The sequence below is a fragment of the Lacerta agilis genome, chromosome 4, assembly GCF_009819535.1.
Source record: "Lacerta agilis isolate rLacAgi1 chromosome 4, rLacAgi1.pri, whole genome shotgun sequence".
NCBI classification, from domain to species: domain Eukaryota; kingdom Metazoa; phylum Chordata; class Lepidosauria; order Squamata; family Lacertidae; genus Lacerta; species Lacerta agilis.
The window spans coordinates 30,788,469-30,804,091 of record NC_046315.1 but is presented as its reverse complement, the minus strand read 5'-3'; the positions used below and the strand labels follow the sequence as shown (position 1 = coordinate 30,804,091).

Below are 15,623 nucleotides of genomic sequence, written 5' to 3'. Positions count from 1 at the left end.
TAATCATACCTTGAACATGCATTAATGTTTAAAAGCATAGGAGCTAAAACTTTATTTGCTCTTTCTTCCAGATAGTCACACAAAATAACAACCGAATGATAGATTGGAAGATAAGGTAAGACTGGCGCTGAATGCTGTCCTCTCTGTAGAAACCTCTGTTCTAATGGAGTAGATCTACCCATGCATTAGGTACTTTACTAATGCCACTAATTACTGAAGAGATATACAGTACTATAAGTTTGATAGCACTGTTAGTGGAGGAATATGCTACATTAAGATAAATAACTTGAAACAGTCACAAGTAAAGTCCCATACAGATGTCTTGGAGGGGAATACTGTATCAAAGTTGGGTAGTTGCCTGGATTTGATACAATTCACTTTGGCCTGCATTCTCCATCTTAAACCAACACAGCCCACAAACAGTTATTTGGTAGAGATTAATTTAAATGCTGAACTTGGTTTGTTTTTTTCCACTTTTGGGTTGATAATACATAAAACCATTAATTGCTCATTACAGTAATTTGAAATCACTTTACTACTAACAAATGCCAACTGAATGCATTTTTGAGAGGACTTAAAAAAATAAATCACAAATTCATGTGGAAATGTGGAGAACTGAATCTAACACTGGAACAATGGGAAAGAAATTGAAATAAACCAAAACTGACAGATCCACAGTCACATTTCAGCTTGCAAAATATTGAAGCATATATTCAATTCTGACCAAACTAAGCCTCCTGGTGTATATTAACTTCCAGAGTAAATACATTACTTCTGGTAAATGAGCCACCATAGCTGCTAGAGGGCTGGGAAAATTCGTGTCCCAGGCTTTTTAGACTCATCTACCCATGTACTATCTGAAACCAAAAGGGCACGTTGGCTGCCAGATGTGAAATATATTGGCATTATTTTCAGCTCTCTTATAGTGATGAAGGATATGATATTGATGCTTTCTCAATGAAAGGGAAGGTTACTCCTGAACATAAGACCAGAGGAATAATAATAATAATAATAATAATAATAATAATAATAATAAATAATTTATTTATTTATACCCCGCCCATCTGGCTGGGTTTTCCCAGCCACTCTGGGCGGCTTCCAACAAACTATTAAAATACAATAGTCTGTTAAACATTAAAAGCTTCCTTAAACAGGGCTGCCCTTTAGATGTCTTCTAAAGGTCTGGTAGTTGTTTTTCTCTTTGACATCTGGTGGGAGGGCGTTCCACAGGGCGGGTGCCACTACCAAGAAGGTCCTCTGCCTGGTACCCCTGTAACTTGGCTTCTCGCAGTGAGGGAACTGCCAGATGGCCCTTGGCACTGAACCTCAGTGTCCAGGCAGAACGATGGGGGTGGAGACGCTCCTTCATGTATACTGGACCGAGGCCATTTAGGGCTTTACAGGTTAGCACCAACACTTTGAATTGTGCTCGGAAATGTACTGGGAGCCAATGTAGGTCTTTCAAGCCTGGTGTTATGTGGTCTTGGCAGCCGCTCCCAGTCACCATTTTAGCTGCCGCATTCTGGATTAGTTGTAGTTTCTGGGTCACCTTCAAAGAGCCCCACATAGAGCGCATTGCAGTAGTCCAAGCGAAAGATAACTAGAGGAACTATATTATTAAGAGCTCTGCTGAACCAAACTGTTGGCCAGCACTCTGTTCCCTGCAGTGACCTAGCCAGGTACCTCCTGAGAAACCCACAACCAATATTTGGGCCATAGCTATCTTCGTAGCCTTGCTTTTCAGCAATTCATAGGCAAACTTCTGAACGTAGCTCCGTATCACCCCCATACCTGCTTACCAGATCTCCTCTGGATTTGACTGATTATTTCTTAAATACCTCATGGACCCCCTTAATTCTCTGGGTTCCACATGGAGGGGGGAATCCATTAGTTAGTTGAGTAGAATATCTTGTCATAGCCCAGTGTTGCATATGTGGGGGAACAGAAAGTTGTTGCTCTGTGGTAGAGCACATGCTCCCCAGTTCAGTTTCCAGCATTTCCAGATAGGACTGGGAGAGACTCCTGCTGGGAGAGCTGCTATCAGTCAGTGTGAATAATAGTTTAATAAATGAATGGTCTGACTTTGCATAGGCGGTTACCGATGTTCTTATCCAGGGTTGGGCTGACCAGCTGCTAGAATAAAGGGATTCTTACCCAACAGTCTAAGTAAGCCTTGCTAACACTATTGCTTAGGTGTGGGGAGGAGGAGTCCAGCAAAAGCCATTTCTCTGATTGGAAAGGAGCCACTTCCTCAAGATTTCATAGCTTGTTTTCTAAACTGCCTTTGCCTTATGCAAAGCTGCATTTATGAGCTTGCTATCTGGGTAGCTGTACAGACACAATGAATTGTCCACAAGATGGCAGCAAACACTGTACTATTATGTCAGCCATTTAAATCCTTGTGTTCTACTATACTAGACCCTCCAAGTGTCCTGGATTTACAGAAGCTATCCCGGTTTCTGATTTGATCCTGGAATGTCCCCCTTTTCCTTAGGATATCCCTATTTTCATTGGAGAAATGTTGGTGGATATGGGGTTATCTGATTGCCGAGCCATCTGAAGGCAATCCTGTATAGGGAAGTTTTTTTAAAAAAATGCTTAATGTCTTATTATGTTTTTTATATGTTAGAAGTTGCTCAGAGTGGCTGGAGCAACCCAGTAAGATGTGTGGGGTATAAATAGTAAAATTAACGTTATGGATTGGGAAGTCCCTATTTCCATCAGAGAAAAGTTGGAGGGTATGCTACACCAGTCTAATAGGCTTTGCTCTTCCAGTGCCCTTTCCTGGGCAGCCGCAGTGGAGAAGTATGTGGAACTCCTATAACAACTAAAATGGGGACAGAGTAACATGGACTGAATGAAAGGCTCTAACCAAATTATTTTACTTCATGATGTTTTTGCTCATAGAATATATGTGTGACCCCGTAATCATATTATAGTATGTATTTTCCTTTTGTTTGGTATTGACAGAAGTGCATCACCCACAGCTTAGCCTTATACATCTTCTTAATTGCTAAGCCTCCATCCTCCCAGAAAGTATGACATAATTTAAGGCCATAGCATGTTCCTTTTCCTCCATTCAACCAATGCCTGATGGTAGAACAGTGGTGGAGGAAGCCTCCACGCTGCCTGGGGTGGCGGTGCAGAGGCACCCCCTGGGGGCGGGGTGCCACGACGCGTGGCGGGCTGCGCATGCACAGAAATGCCGCGCATGCGCAGTTCATCTACTCCCGCGGCAACTGGGCAACCCGCTGAGCAGGCGGCGGGGTGTGGGGCTGCCAGGGCGGCCCCACGCCCCACCACCTGCTCGGCCGGTTGCTGTGGGAGCAGCGGCGCCAACTCAGATGCACGGCGCATGCCCGGGTTCCAGGGAAGGGGGTGACACTCCCCGGCCCCTCCCACCACTCCCCGCTGCCCGGCACCCCGTCCGTGGTGCTCCACGGATGGCCGGGGCAGCCCCACAAGCCGCCGCTCACCCGGCGGCTCTCCCGGCTGCCGCAGGAGCAGCAGCACCGGGCGAGATGCACTGCGCATGCCCGGAAGTTCTGGGCATGTGCAGTGCATCCGAATTGGCGCCGCTGCTCCTGCGGTGACTGAGCGAACTGCCGAGCAAGCGGCGGCTTGTGGGGCTGCCCTGGCTGTCCGTGGAGCAGCATGGACTCGGTGCCAGGCAGCGGGGAGTGGTGGGAGGGGCTGGGGAGTGTCACCCCCTCCCCTGGAACCCGGGGCGCACCGCCCCCTACGCCCCTCCCTTGCTACGCCACTGTGGTAGAAAGAATGGGCAGCATCCAACTAAATACTTATTCTAGCTCAAGGAATGTTAGCATACAGTGGAACTTCTCTGCCCTCTCTTCTCTCTGTGCGACTCCTACATCTGTTCAAGGAGTTCTCCCAATCCTCCAGAACAGAATTATGGAGTGCATAAGGAGCATGTGGGGAGTTAAAACTTCCTTGTGCTGGGGAAACTGTTTAGTTGACTACTGTCCAGTGACTTTAAGGCCATTATTCCCATTCCAACAGTGGAAGGACTTCTAGGCCTGGAGCTGATACCATTAGACATCAGCCTCTGTCAGTTAAGAACCGATAAGGCTCAATAGGGCAGCATGGAGGGTCTTAATAAGCAAATGGAATAAGCAATGTCTTAGACTGTTGTTAGCCTTTCTTATTGATAAATTTGACAATTTTGTTCTTGTCAGCTTGAAGCTCATCCTTTTCCTACCTTTCGGGGGGGGGGATATACAAAATGCATTTTCCCAGTGACAAAAACCATGCAGTTCCAATGCTTGGGAAATGTTATGACCACAACAGAAACCCAAAGGAAGTAAGATGTTGTGATCAGCCATAGGCACCATCTATGTGGGGCCGTGGGGGCCCAGGCACCCACAAATTATCAATGAAGGAGCCAGGCATGTCAGCATCACGCATGCATGCCAAAGTGATGTTAGCAAGCCCCGGGCACCCACTGTTGCGGGAGCAAGGCAGCATGCCTGGTATGAGCTGCAACACATGGAAAACATCTGGACATTTATTGCTCCATAAACTGATCATCCATGGGAGGACTGCAGTATGGAATAATATCCTCTGAATTAGCTTTGTTAAACTGGGGGCAGTGGTGTTATGAATTAAAGCATGCAGAAGGAAGCATGAAATGGAGCATGTCAATCTTGTATGAAGTTGGGTTGTCAAGTAAATATGCAACACTCAAATATCCTTGTTAGTCACTTAGGTTTTGAGTGGGTGGGGACAATTTTCTGGTTTGCAGGCTTTTATTAACATGGCAATATGATTATAATTTTATATTGCTTTTTGTTTACAAACATGAAACATCAAAAAGCCATTCATTGCATAATCAAGCACACCAGTATCTAATGAAAATCAATTGCTAGCAAATCAACATCACTGTAAGCAAAATCATCAAGGAACTGCTACTAATGGCCAGGGAGAACCTGGACAAACAGGTGGTGTGTCTTCAGTTGTAATCGGAAACACCACCATAGTTGGTGCCTGCCTGATCACAATGGATATTCACATCCCTTGATTGTTGGGCTCTGTATATTCTGTAACTGTAAGAAAAATGTTGTTGATCAGACTGTTGAGGATAGGCAATGCGTACTGACAGATGACGGGGGGGGGGGGAATTACTCTTCGTGTCTACATGAGATCCTTTTGTTACAGAAATAGTTTCCTTCCCTTAATGCAAAGCTGTAATTTCTATTTTCGCATTCCTCTAGAAACACAGTGTTCTTGTTGATGGCTAATATCTCTTCTATCAGCTTCTAAGGACACATTCTGGACTGATCTTTGTACTGCTCATAATTACTTAGCTCATAACAAGCTCCCCCAGAATGGCACTAGGCTCTTTTGTTCTTTAGAGTTTTTATGAGACAATATCTGTCAAACTAATCTATGGAGATAAATCAAACACACAGCCATGGCTGTTAAAAGCTGTGAGTGGCTTCCTCCTGTAACCACTTATTGTCCCAGTTACAAAGAAAGCATGGAAATATGGGAGTGGAGAGTAGGCAGAAAAAGTGTTTTCTAAAGAAAGTATAGGTTTCTTAGGTCCCACCATCCATAGAAAAATCTAAAGCTACCATATCAAAATATTAACACAAAATGTTGTGTTGGAATGCAGATGCTTCTAACAGGAAGAATGTTAAATGTATTTACAGTGGTACCTCTGGATGCAAACGGGATCCATTCCGGAGCCCCGTTCGCATCATGAGCAGTCTGCAACCTGCAGGTGATGCCCTGGTCTGGAAGAGAAACTTGGTCTGTATTTTTACACTGATAAATCCAAGGCTTATTATCTCACTTTATTTCTCAAAACACTGATTAAACCTCAGCACCTAGGAATCTACGAGGAGTCAGGGCACCCAGAAACATGGGAGAATTGGGGCACCCACAAATCCGTAACAATATAAATGAGCATATGTAATTCTTGTGCACATTTTTGTTATAGACCCATTCCCTGGGGCTTTTGAACTACCTAGCAAAGGCCCTGCCTGACTGCACATTCCTGATGCCCCCCCTCTTGCTACAGTTGTAACCTCCTTTTCATATGTTGGGTAGTTTGGCCTTTCTTTCACGCCACACTTGAAATTGCTGAAACTGCTACTGTGGCTCTGTCACTCCAGTATCAATGGCAAGTTCAAAACCAAGAAAACATAGGCTTGCCAGATCAGGAGATCCCAGAACCGGAGATTTCAGTGCCCAAACCTGAAACCAGGGGTGGCCCCTGGTGATGTCACAGGGTGGGTTCTGGAGATGGAGGTTACTTGGGAGAGGGGAGTGGAAGAGGGCAGGTCCCCCAGAGTGTCTGTGCTGTAATTTGGAACAAGTACCTGCCAGGCTGAAGCTTGCAAGTGGCATGCACAATTTTCTGGTTGTTGTTGTTGCTGGCATTCTATCCTGCTTGGAAAGTCAAGCTTCTCATCTGCCACCTAGAGGGGGCCAGGAAAACCTGGAGGTCTTGTAACTCTAGGACTATAGGCAGCTAGCTGCCTTGCACTGAATCAGACTATTAGTCCATCTAACTCAGTATTGTCTACACTGACTGGCAGTGACTCTCCAGTGTTTGAGACAGGGATATTTTCCAACCCTACCTAGAAATATCAGTGTTTGATCCTGGGAGCTTCTGCACACAAACCAGATGCTCTACCACTAAGCTATAGCCCTTATTGAAACTGAAAGAGGTAAATGTGGATCTATTGAGTGGTGTGTGTGTGTGTGTGTGTGTGTGTGTGTGTGTGTGTCTGTCTAGATGTGTTTTCATGAAGATAATAATATCTTAAAGTATCTCAGTTTATGAAGCAGAGTCCCCAAACAACCAGAAAATAAATGAAATTTTGCAATAATATTTTTCTTTTGGGTTTTTTTTTTAAACTCAAGTTAATCAAGAGTTGAGCCGGATAAAAGCACTGGGATTATGCTCTCATTTTTTCCTTGTCTCCTACAATGTCAAAAATCCCATTAAATCCTATTTATACAGATCGTTTTCAGAACTATGTTTACATTAAGTGTGGGGGAGGGAGGGAGAGAATGGGGGGGGGGGAAATCTCCGTCCAGAAATTGCCTGGCAGTGGATGAAAAAGATTCCACTTTGGAATAAGAGCAGTGCAGCAGCACATATGTATACTCATACAGATACATAACAAAGCTGGGAGATATCACCTAAAAAGCAGCCTTCTTCCAGCCTGTTAAGATCCCAAGATGGAAACTGTCAGTACAGCCAAGCAGTTAGATGTTTATTCAATTTGCAACTGCAACCAGAAGCAGCAAAAGGGAAAAAATACTTGCTGCAGCTTGTGTCTCATTTGCCTTTAATAACCTTCTGTTCCTTCAAGTAAGGCTCTTTCTGAGTTTTTCCACACATCTCCATGTATGGCAAGGATTCCGTGATGGGGAGACACCAATTAATTAGCAGCAGACAATCCTTCGAGGGCTCTGGCTGCATAAAAGTCCAGATTCAAGTGTTCTCTTTATTCCAAGATTGCAGACAAGGCACTTGGAGTTTGTCAACAGACGGCTGGAGCTGGTTGACAGGAAAATCACACAAGCCAAAGGAAAGAAGCATGTATGGTTACAGTCTTAATGTGAGTCGAGATGATTAGATGATGGGGTCGCCTTTGAGCCAAAGAACTTGAGTGTAATGGAGAAATGTTAAGATGGCATGAGGTTATACAAATGGTAGCTGAAGCAATGGAATTCCTCAAAGACTTCTCATCCACATAAGTGAATGATCTAGCTAGTGGTCTTGCTAACAGCACACATATGGAAGCAGAACAAAAATTATGGGGCCTGACAGATATTTTCTAGATCAGATTTTTCCAGGTAAATTCTTCTCATGTCAGCTGAGATGGAAAGCTCAGTCCCCGGGATTCTGAACTGCAACTCTGGCAGGGATGAAATCAATCCAGGCTAGCTCAGAAGGCACTAATCCCCTGGAACAAGGCAGGTGTTTCATAGAATCATAGAGTTGGAAGAGACCACAAGGGCCATCCAGTCCAACCCCTACAAGTGTTGGCTCTATCTTGAGGGAGCAAACAGAATTAATGTAAAAGCCTGCTGGATCAGGCCAATGGCCAACTAATCCAGCATCCTGTCCTCACAGGGGCCAACCATATGCCAATGGGAAGCACAAAAGCAGGACCTACATGTAACAGCATCCGATCCTCCCAACAGGATTTCCTGTAGGCTCTTTAAAAAGCTTTGCTGTCTTTGATCAGTTCTACACTAGAGCACTGGTGAGGTATTGCTTTTCTGAAGTAAAACTGAGGTTCCACACAGCACTTAATAAAATACTGTATGTGGGTGGGGAAATTGCGCTCATGCAGATGCTGTTTGCAGGGCAGATACAGGGGTGCTGTATATTGGGTCCACACCCAGACTCTACCACTCCTAGAGAAAAAGTGATGAAGCAAAATGCATAGGCACCCTTCAAAGCAGTATCTGTGTAATAAGTCACCCTGTTGTTCAGTGTTTTTAGCCAATGAGTAAAATCAGTGCTGTTCAGACACCATGCAATAAGGATCCCTGGGGACCTTAAGAGCTGCTGACTCTACCTCCCCGTTTGTACAATTTTCCTGCTTCTGTCTCATTTTCTAGGTATCTGTATCATTTGCCCTTCCTGCTTCTCTTGTAGCCAGGCTGCATCTGTCATATGGTCGGTTTCTCTGAGATCAGATACTAGATACTCCCTAGCGGTTATCTTCTGGAAGTACAACTATTATTATTTGTTAGACTTATATATACCACCCTTCATTATAAGATCTCAGGGTGGTCCACAATAAGTGCAGGTAGATCAGAACATTAAATAATCCACTACCTGCATTGCATTTCTCCTGCTGTCCAGGAGCCAAGGATCAGGCACTTATTAAGGATTCACTGTATAGTAAATTTCACTGTAAATTTACAATTGTATTCATGTCTATGCAGAAATAAATCTCTAGGTTTCAATTACTCAATACCAGTTCTTGGTTGCTGTAACTTTGGGAAAGCCAGTACTTTGTTTCCTAGATCAGTGGTTTTAAAACTGCTTTTTTTGAAAGCTTACTAAGGATTCCTTCCTTAGAAGATCATTAACAGGGCTTCCTTCAAAGATGGTTTGACCACCACTATCCATGTTCCCCATCAATAGACAAGTGCAGGAATACATTGGGTATGTTTTCAACAACCCACACAGTTCGCGTGGGGCAACAAGAAACCCAGCTGCCCTGGCCAATAAATTGTGCACACTGGCTTGTGTGCCTTAGAACATGCAATGCACAGGGGATCAGTGGCAAGTACTGAAGATTTGATGCAAAAAATGTTCCCTGAAGGTAGAACATTTGCAAAGGACTTGATAATTCAAGGCACTCCATAACAAAGGGTCATAATTACTCTGGCAACTATCTAGATCAGGCATCCCTGAGAGCCAGTTTGGTGTAGTGGTTAAGAGCGGCAGACTCGTAATCTGGGGAACCGGGTTCGTGTCTGCACTCCTCCACATGCAGCTGCTGGGTGACCTTGGGCTAGTCACACTTCTTTGAAGTCTCTCAGCCCCACTCACCTCACAGAGTGTTTGTTGTGGGGGAGGAAGGGAAAGGAGAATGTTAGCCGCTTTGAGACTCCTTCGGGTAGTAAAAAGCGGGATATCAAATCCAAACTCTTCTTCTTCTTCATCCCCAATCTCGGCCCTCCAGCTGTTTTGGGACTACAACTCCCATCATCCCTAGCTAACAGGACCAGTGGTCGGGGATGGTGGGAACTGTAGTCCCAAAACAGCTGGAGGGACAAGTTTGGGGATGCTTGATCTAGATCTCCGACTTCTACTTGAAGGATCTCTGCATTAGAACATCTTTCCTGAGACTGTTCTGCAGAAGCCATGACGGTGACAACTGCTTTTTTATTGTTGGTTGGCATCCATCTGCCTTGGAGGAAAATGGAAGAGTGTGCCTTTGGAGATAAAGTCAAACTGTTGGGAGAGTTACAGCGCCTGCTGTGGCTGTAGAGAACAATATGAGAGAGACGTGTTTTGCTGGAGCAGGTGAAGATCCAGTTGTGCTAATGCAGGTGTGCCATGGAGCTTCTTTCTGCACTCCTCCCAGTGGTCATTTCTCCTCTGGCCACTGCTGTGGATACACAACCCATGTGTTCCTGGTGTAGGTTTCAGTGTAGAACTTTCTTCTGTCTGCTTTCCTTCCACCTTTCAACCACCTCTGATCCTGTTAACATCTTGAGCGTCTACACTCCCACTATGTGCTCTGATATTCAGACCAAGGACCAGTTCTCTGAGGAACTAGACCAGGCTGTCAGGAGGGTCCCAGCCTGAAAACACCATTTCTGCCACTTTGGTATCGGCAGCATGAACAAGAAAGACAGGCTGCCTGCATCACAAACACATTCTTATCTACCAAGGCAAAACAGCAATTGTCCTGGAGACATCCAAGGTCAGGCCACTAACACCAGCTCGACTTGATTGTCACCAGGCGATTGTCACTGAACTCTGTTCATGTCACACAGAGCTACTACAGTACCGTTGGCGATACAGATCACTCCTTGGTGGCAAGCAAGAACCTTCTCAAGCCCTAGAGGACCTATAGCACAAATCAGAAAGTGTGACCATGAATCAGCACTGCCAGAACAGCCATGCCTGAACTCTGTGGATGCATCTCTGATTCCATCAAAGAAGCTCTACTGAACTGCCCCAGAAACAGCGCCGAAGCAAGGTGGAACTACATCAAAGAGGCTCTTTTATCAGACAGTCTTTTATCAGATACTATCTGTTTTTAGTTACATAGAATATGTTTTGCTTTGGATTAAACTGTTGTATATATTGTGTTGCAATCCACCCTGGAACCTTAAGGTGAAGAGCAAGTAAACTACCACAACAGCAACAGCGTTCAAAATATATGGAGGTCACCAGGTTTGAAAAGGCTAGGTCTATGGAAGAAAGAGAAAGGTGTAGTTTGATCAATAGTCAACAGCCTTATTATTTAGGGCAGAGGTGGGCAGGCTTCGGACTTGTTGGATCTAGTTCAGGTTTTTTTACTCAAACCCTGAAATCCAACAAGAGCCAGGTGCAAAACAGCAGGCTTCAGGCTGGGAGCAACATACTGCTGTATTGGCATTAAGGAATAGGGTGCCTCTGAGCACATGCTTATCCCAGGAATTTGTTTTCTCATAACTGAGTTCACTGCTCTGGTTTTCCATTTCAAACTCTCTTCATCTTAATCTAGTTTAGAGGGGCGGGAGATCACACCCTCTTTCCTGTTCCTGTTCCTATTGTTAAAACAGTTGGAAGTCAAAATCCTTGCTGATCTGCTGCAAATCAGTAAATCAGTAGGCCCAATCTACCTTGTGGCAGCCTCTGATTTCAGGTGTGCAGTTACCTGTGGCTCATTGCACTCTGTTTTGTGAAGATTATTTTTGCTGTTGTATTTTGACACAGCACTATTCCTCTATTCCGGTCATTTTATTAATCCTACATTTTGTTTAGGGCCTTTTAATCTCAGCTAAAGTGAACCAGACTGTCCAGTCCTCAAAACATTTGTGAGCATATTACATCAAAACACATTGAAGTGTGGAAGAGGAAGTGAAATTCACTCTCATCAAGCAAACATCTCAAGCAAATCCAGATACCAGGGGTCCTTTCAGACTATGTGCTTAGTCTGGAATTGTCATTGTGCATTAACTTGTTACACAACATTCACATGATATCATCTTCAAATAATTATTTACTTTTGATTCCCACCTTGCTGCTTCTGCATCTATGGGACCTTATAAATGGCAGTGCAATCCCTGCAGTTGCAGATCAACTTAGTACTGCTCTTGTCTTTTTGAAGAGGGGTCTTTTAGCACAATTATTGCACAATAACAGCTTACTTTTTAAAAACAGTGCTTTTGTGCAAATCTTAAAAATTGGTTTCGAAAAATTGTCAAACGGACTGCTAATAATAATATCCCCTTTCTTGCCTATTTAGCTGCTGCAACACACACACTTATGTGAAAAAAATGATATATATACACCCCTGGTTGCCCATATGTGGTAAGTTAATTTCAGTTCCATGTGTAACTTACAGTGGAAAGGGAAATGCTGGATTCCAGTCTTGGAATCAGTCTTAAGTTTTAGCCAATGAGAACCTAAATCTATTAGGATTAGAGTCAAGACAGAATGCTCCTAATCTGAAGGAAGGGGACAGCATCACAGCGAAAAGCAAAATGTAGTTAATTTTGACCCAGCCTGTTAACGAAGCTGACCTTCGTCTCTTGTGCCACCTGATGTATTTCCCTTCTTATCTCTTCCATTGCCTCAGAAAACTTCCTCTCTGTCCCTCCTCTTCTTCCAACCACAAAAAGTGTGGTTTCACACACTCTGGCTCCCATCCCTGACACTGCGACCACCCTACATTCGCCATGGCCTATGGAAAGCAGCCAGGTGTAAAAAGAAAGTTGACAGCACACCCCCGAAGTCTTAACTCTGATGTAAAAGAGAAGAATAAATAGGATGGGGGAGGTACCATATTTAGAGTACACACTTGTTAACTGAAGAGCAACACACACACACACACACACACACACACACACTGTAAATAGAGGAAGGAGGAAAGAAATAGAAGCGGCAACAGCAGGAGCTGCTTGGAGGGAGGGAGTCCCCCTTCTGCGACTCCTGCAAGATCCATCAATTCTACGGCTGGGTTTTTGTTGTGTTTTGTTTTGTGGGATCTGAACTGAAGCTCAGCTGATGAGGGCAAATTGGAGGGGGGGGAGGTGAATAAGGGATTTAACCCAATCCAGTGACTCTGAATGGGAGCTTCAGGCTAAATTGAGGGGCCTGAGGCTGTGCAAGTTTGTGGGGGGGGGAGGAATTCTGGGACTTACAAGGGAAAATGGGGCTGGGGGGTCGCAGGGCCCAGAGGATGGGGAGGAAGAGTAAGGACCTGGGGGGGGGAAGGGGGGAATTGCACAATAATGGGAAAGGGGAGGCCTGGCTCTGGAGCTCTCTTTCAAACAATGATTCCCATGTGGTTCTCTTTATCTCTGCCATTCAGGAGTCAATAGAAGGGAGCTTTTTTATTTCAACTTTAAGTATGCAATCTCCCCCCCCCATTCCCCCACATCCCTTTCCCCCTTCCTACAATAAGAAATCTGGGAGGGATTTTTAACATCCCCCCCCCCCAAAAAAAAAACTAGCTTGAAAGAACTTGAAGAACAGTTCAGTCAACAAGTGTTTTCTTTGGTCCAAATTTTTTATTCAATGTGCTCAGATGGAATTGAACTTAAGGGTGGCAGAGTTATTTCACTGCCATTGCCACCCACATCCCTCCTCCCCTTCTTCCTGTCACATATAGAGGCACTTAATTCTTCAGCACTTTCCCTTCCACCTTCTGCAAGACTGTCTCTTCTCTTACACCAACTTTACACTTGCGTAATGTAGGTGGTGTGGAGGTGTCAGGCTTTTATAAGGTGCTTCCAGGCCAGGGTTTAATATTGCAGATTCAGATACTGCTAACAGGTCATTAGCAACAGGTTTTAACCGAGTTTTTTGCAGAAAGGGTAAATCCGGATTAGATTTAATACAATCAAGCAGTATACAAATATCGTGAAATAAATACATAAAATAAAATGGGGAGCATGGGTTGGTATTTTGATCCCAACAATGTGGTGTGGACACTGCAAAACACACACACACACACACACACACACACACACACACACCTTGCATCTGTAAGAAGCACCAATCTCACAATAAATACTAGACTAGAAGCACCTATAATCTTTAGTGTTTGCCAGATGAAGATTGGTGCATGTCTCTTGCATTATATTAAGGATCACTGATATTGCCATGGGAAATTGCTTGCAAAATTTGTATGTTTGTCAAAACTGTGTAGAAATATGTGTTTATTAGGAGAAATTCATGCTAAATGCTGGTGAATTTTCATGAGGATTTTTATTTTTAAGCAATCTGTGGTGGATTTAAGATTGGAAAAATGAGAAAAGGAGAGAACCAAAACTGGCAGATCCTTACATTCCTAATGCTTCTCTCAGTCCACTCCTGACTAGTAGATCATCTTATAGAGTTGGGAGGGACCCCAAGAGCCATCTAGGCCAACCCCCTGCAATGCAGAATGGAATCTGGCTAGTAGTGGCAGTCACCAGTTTTGTGGGTGTTTGCCATTTTTTAAATGTTAGCTGAGCAGTCTTGCACTTGAGTGTCAAAATACTCAGCCATCCTCTATACTTCAGAAGTCTAACGAAATAGAAACCTAACCTTAGGGGTGCATTCAGATGTGGGAAATATTGTGTTAGTTTTCCTGATTGTAATGCTAGCATTTATGTCCCATTTGTCTGTCACACTGCAGTTCCTGTTGTGTTATAGAACAATGGCTTTGTGACTGATATACAGTGGGTGTGGTATGATACAACAAATGTCATTGGACAATATTTCCACACCCTTTCCACACATGCATGCTTATGTTTCCACATGATTCCCCCCATGAAAACAGCAGGAAAGAACTGTATTTTGTCACTTTATTCCTGCAATATTCCAGGTTAAGGGAGCTGTAAATGGAAATTTTCATGAATAAAATAATAATAAATTTATTATTTATACCCTGCCCATCTGGCTGGGTTTCCCCAGCCACTCTGGGCGGCTCCCAACAGAATATTAAAAGCACAATAAAACATCAAACATTAAAAACTTCCCTAAGAATGAGCTCTAAACATGCACTATATTCCATTAGTTTTCTGGAAGTGGCCTTGACATTGCATGAAAGCTCAAATATAATGTAGAAACTAACAGTTAGGGAAATGAAAAAACTGCCATGTGAATGCAGCCTAAAACTAAGTTTAGAAAAATGTCACAAAGGGATGCAGGCAGCAGAGAGGAGGAATAGAATTTTGTTGCTTATCACTAATGATGTCACAGGCCCTGTATAACAATGCTCATGACACTTCCACCACTGCATTCTACAAAGTATTAGAAAAAAAACCTCTCCATCAGTATTTTAAATGGTGGCACTCCATCCTAGGTACATTTAGATTACATGCTCCAGCATTTGTACCTGCAATCATATAATGTGTCTAAGTACTGATTCATATAGACCCTCCCCAGTGAAAGTACAACTATGCACACCCACTTCAAATACATGATTGGCACAAATAATTTTGAGTGCTCCAACCACTGGTTGAGGAAGGCAGAGTTGAATTAATCCTCTTCCCCAACAGGTAATTTTCATGGTCAAAGGAGCTATTCACAATCTCTTAGGTACTGCATGCTTGGATGTAATCTAGCACAAATAACTCCACACAAAGACTGGAGTTGTGGGCACAGTTTGTTTTTTAATCAAACAATTTGCCCATGCAAGATCCCACCCAGCAAGTATTTCCTATCCCTCAGTAATTTATGAAAAAAACCTTACCCCATAAATGCATCAGTGCCTATCCTCCATTATTTTTTCTAGCCCTTCTGAAAATTCAGGGATATAGTGGTAAGTTCCATTAGTCAGGTGTGTAGATAAATACAAAGTCACAATAAAGTACTTTAAAAGTGTCTAATCCAGCCACAGTTAAATATAGGTACTTTAAAGTTCCATTGACCAGGGGGGGAATGTTATCCCTATGCTGAACTCTTCTATGGAAAT

The 15,623-nt window shown here is 43.7% G+C and overlaps 1 long non-coding RNA gene across 1 annotated transcript in view; it reads left to right on the top strand.

Moving 5' to 3' along the window:
- The window catches only part of LOC117045483, a 31,449-nt gene continuing 15,826 nt past the window's right edge, over window positions 1-15,623 (top strand). Inside the window, exon 1 of the long non-coding RNA XR_004426435.1 lies at window positions 1-115. This is a non-coding gene — a long non-coding RNA (uncharacterized LOC117045483). The remainder of the gene's footprint in view (window positions 116-15,623) is intronic.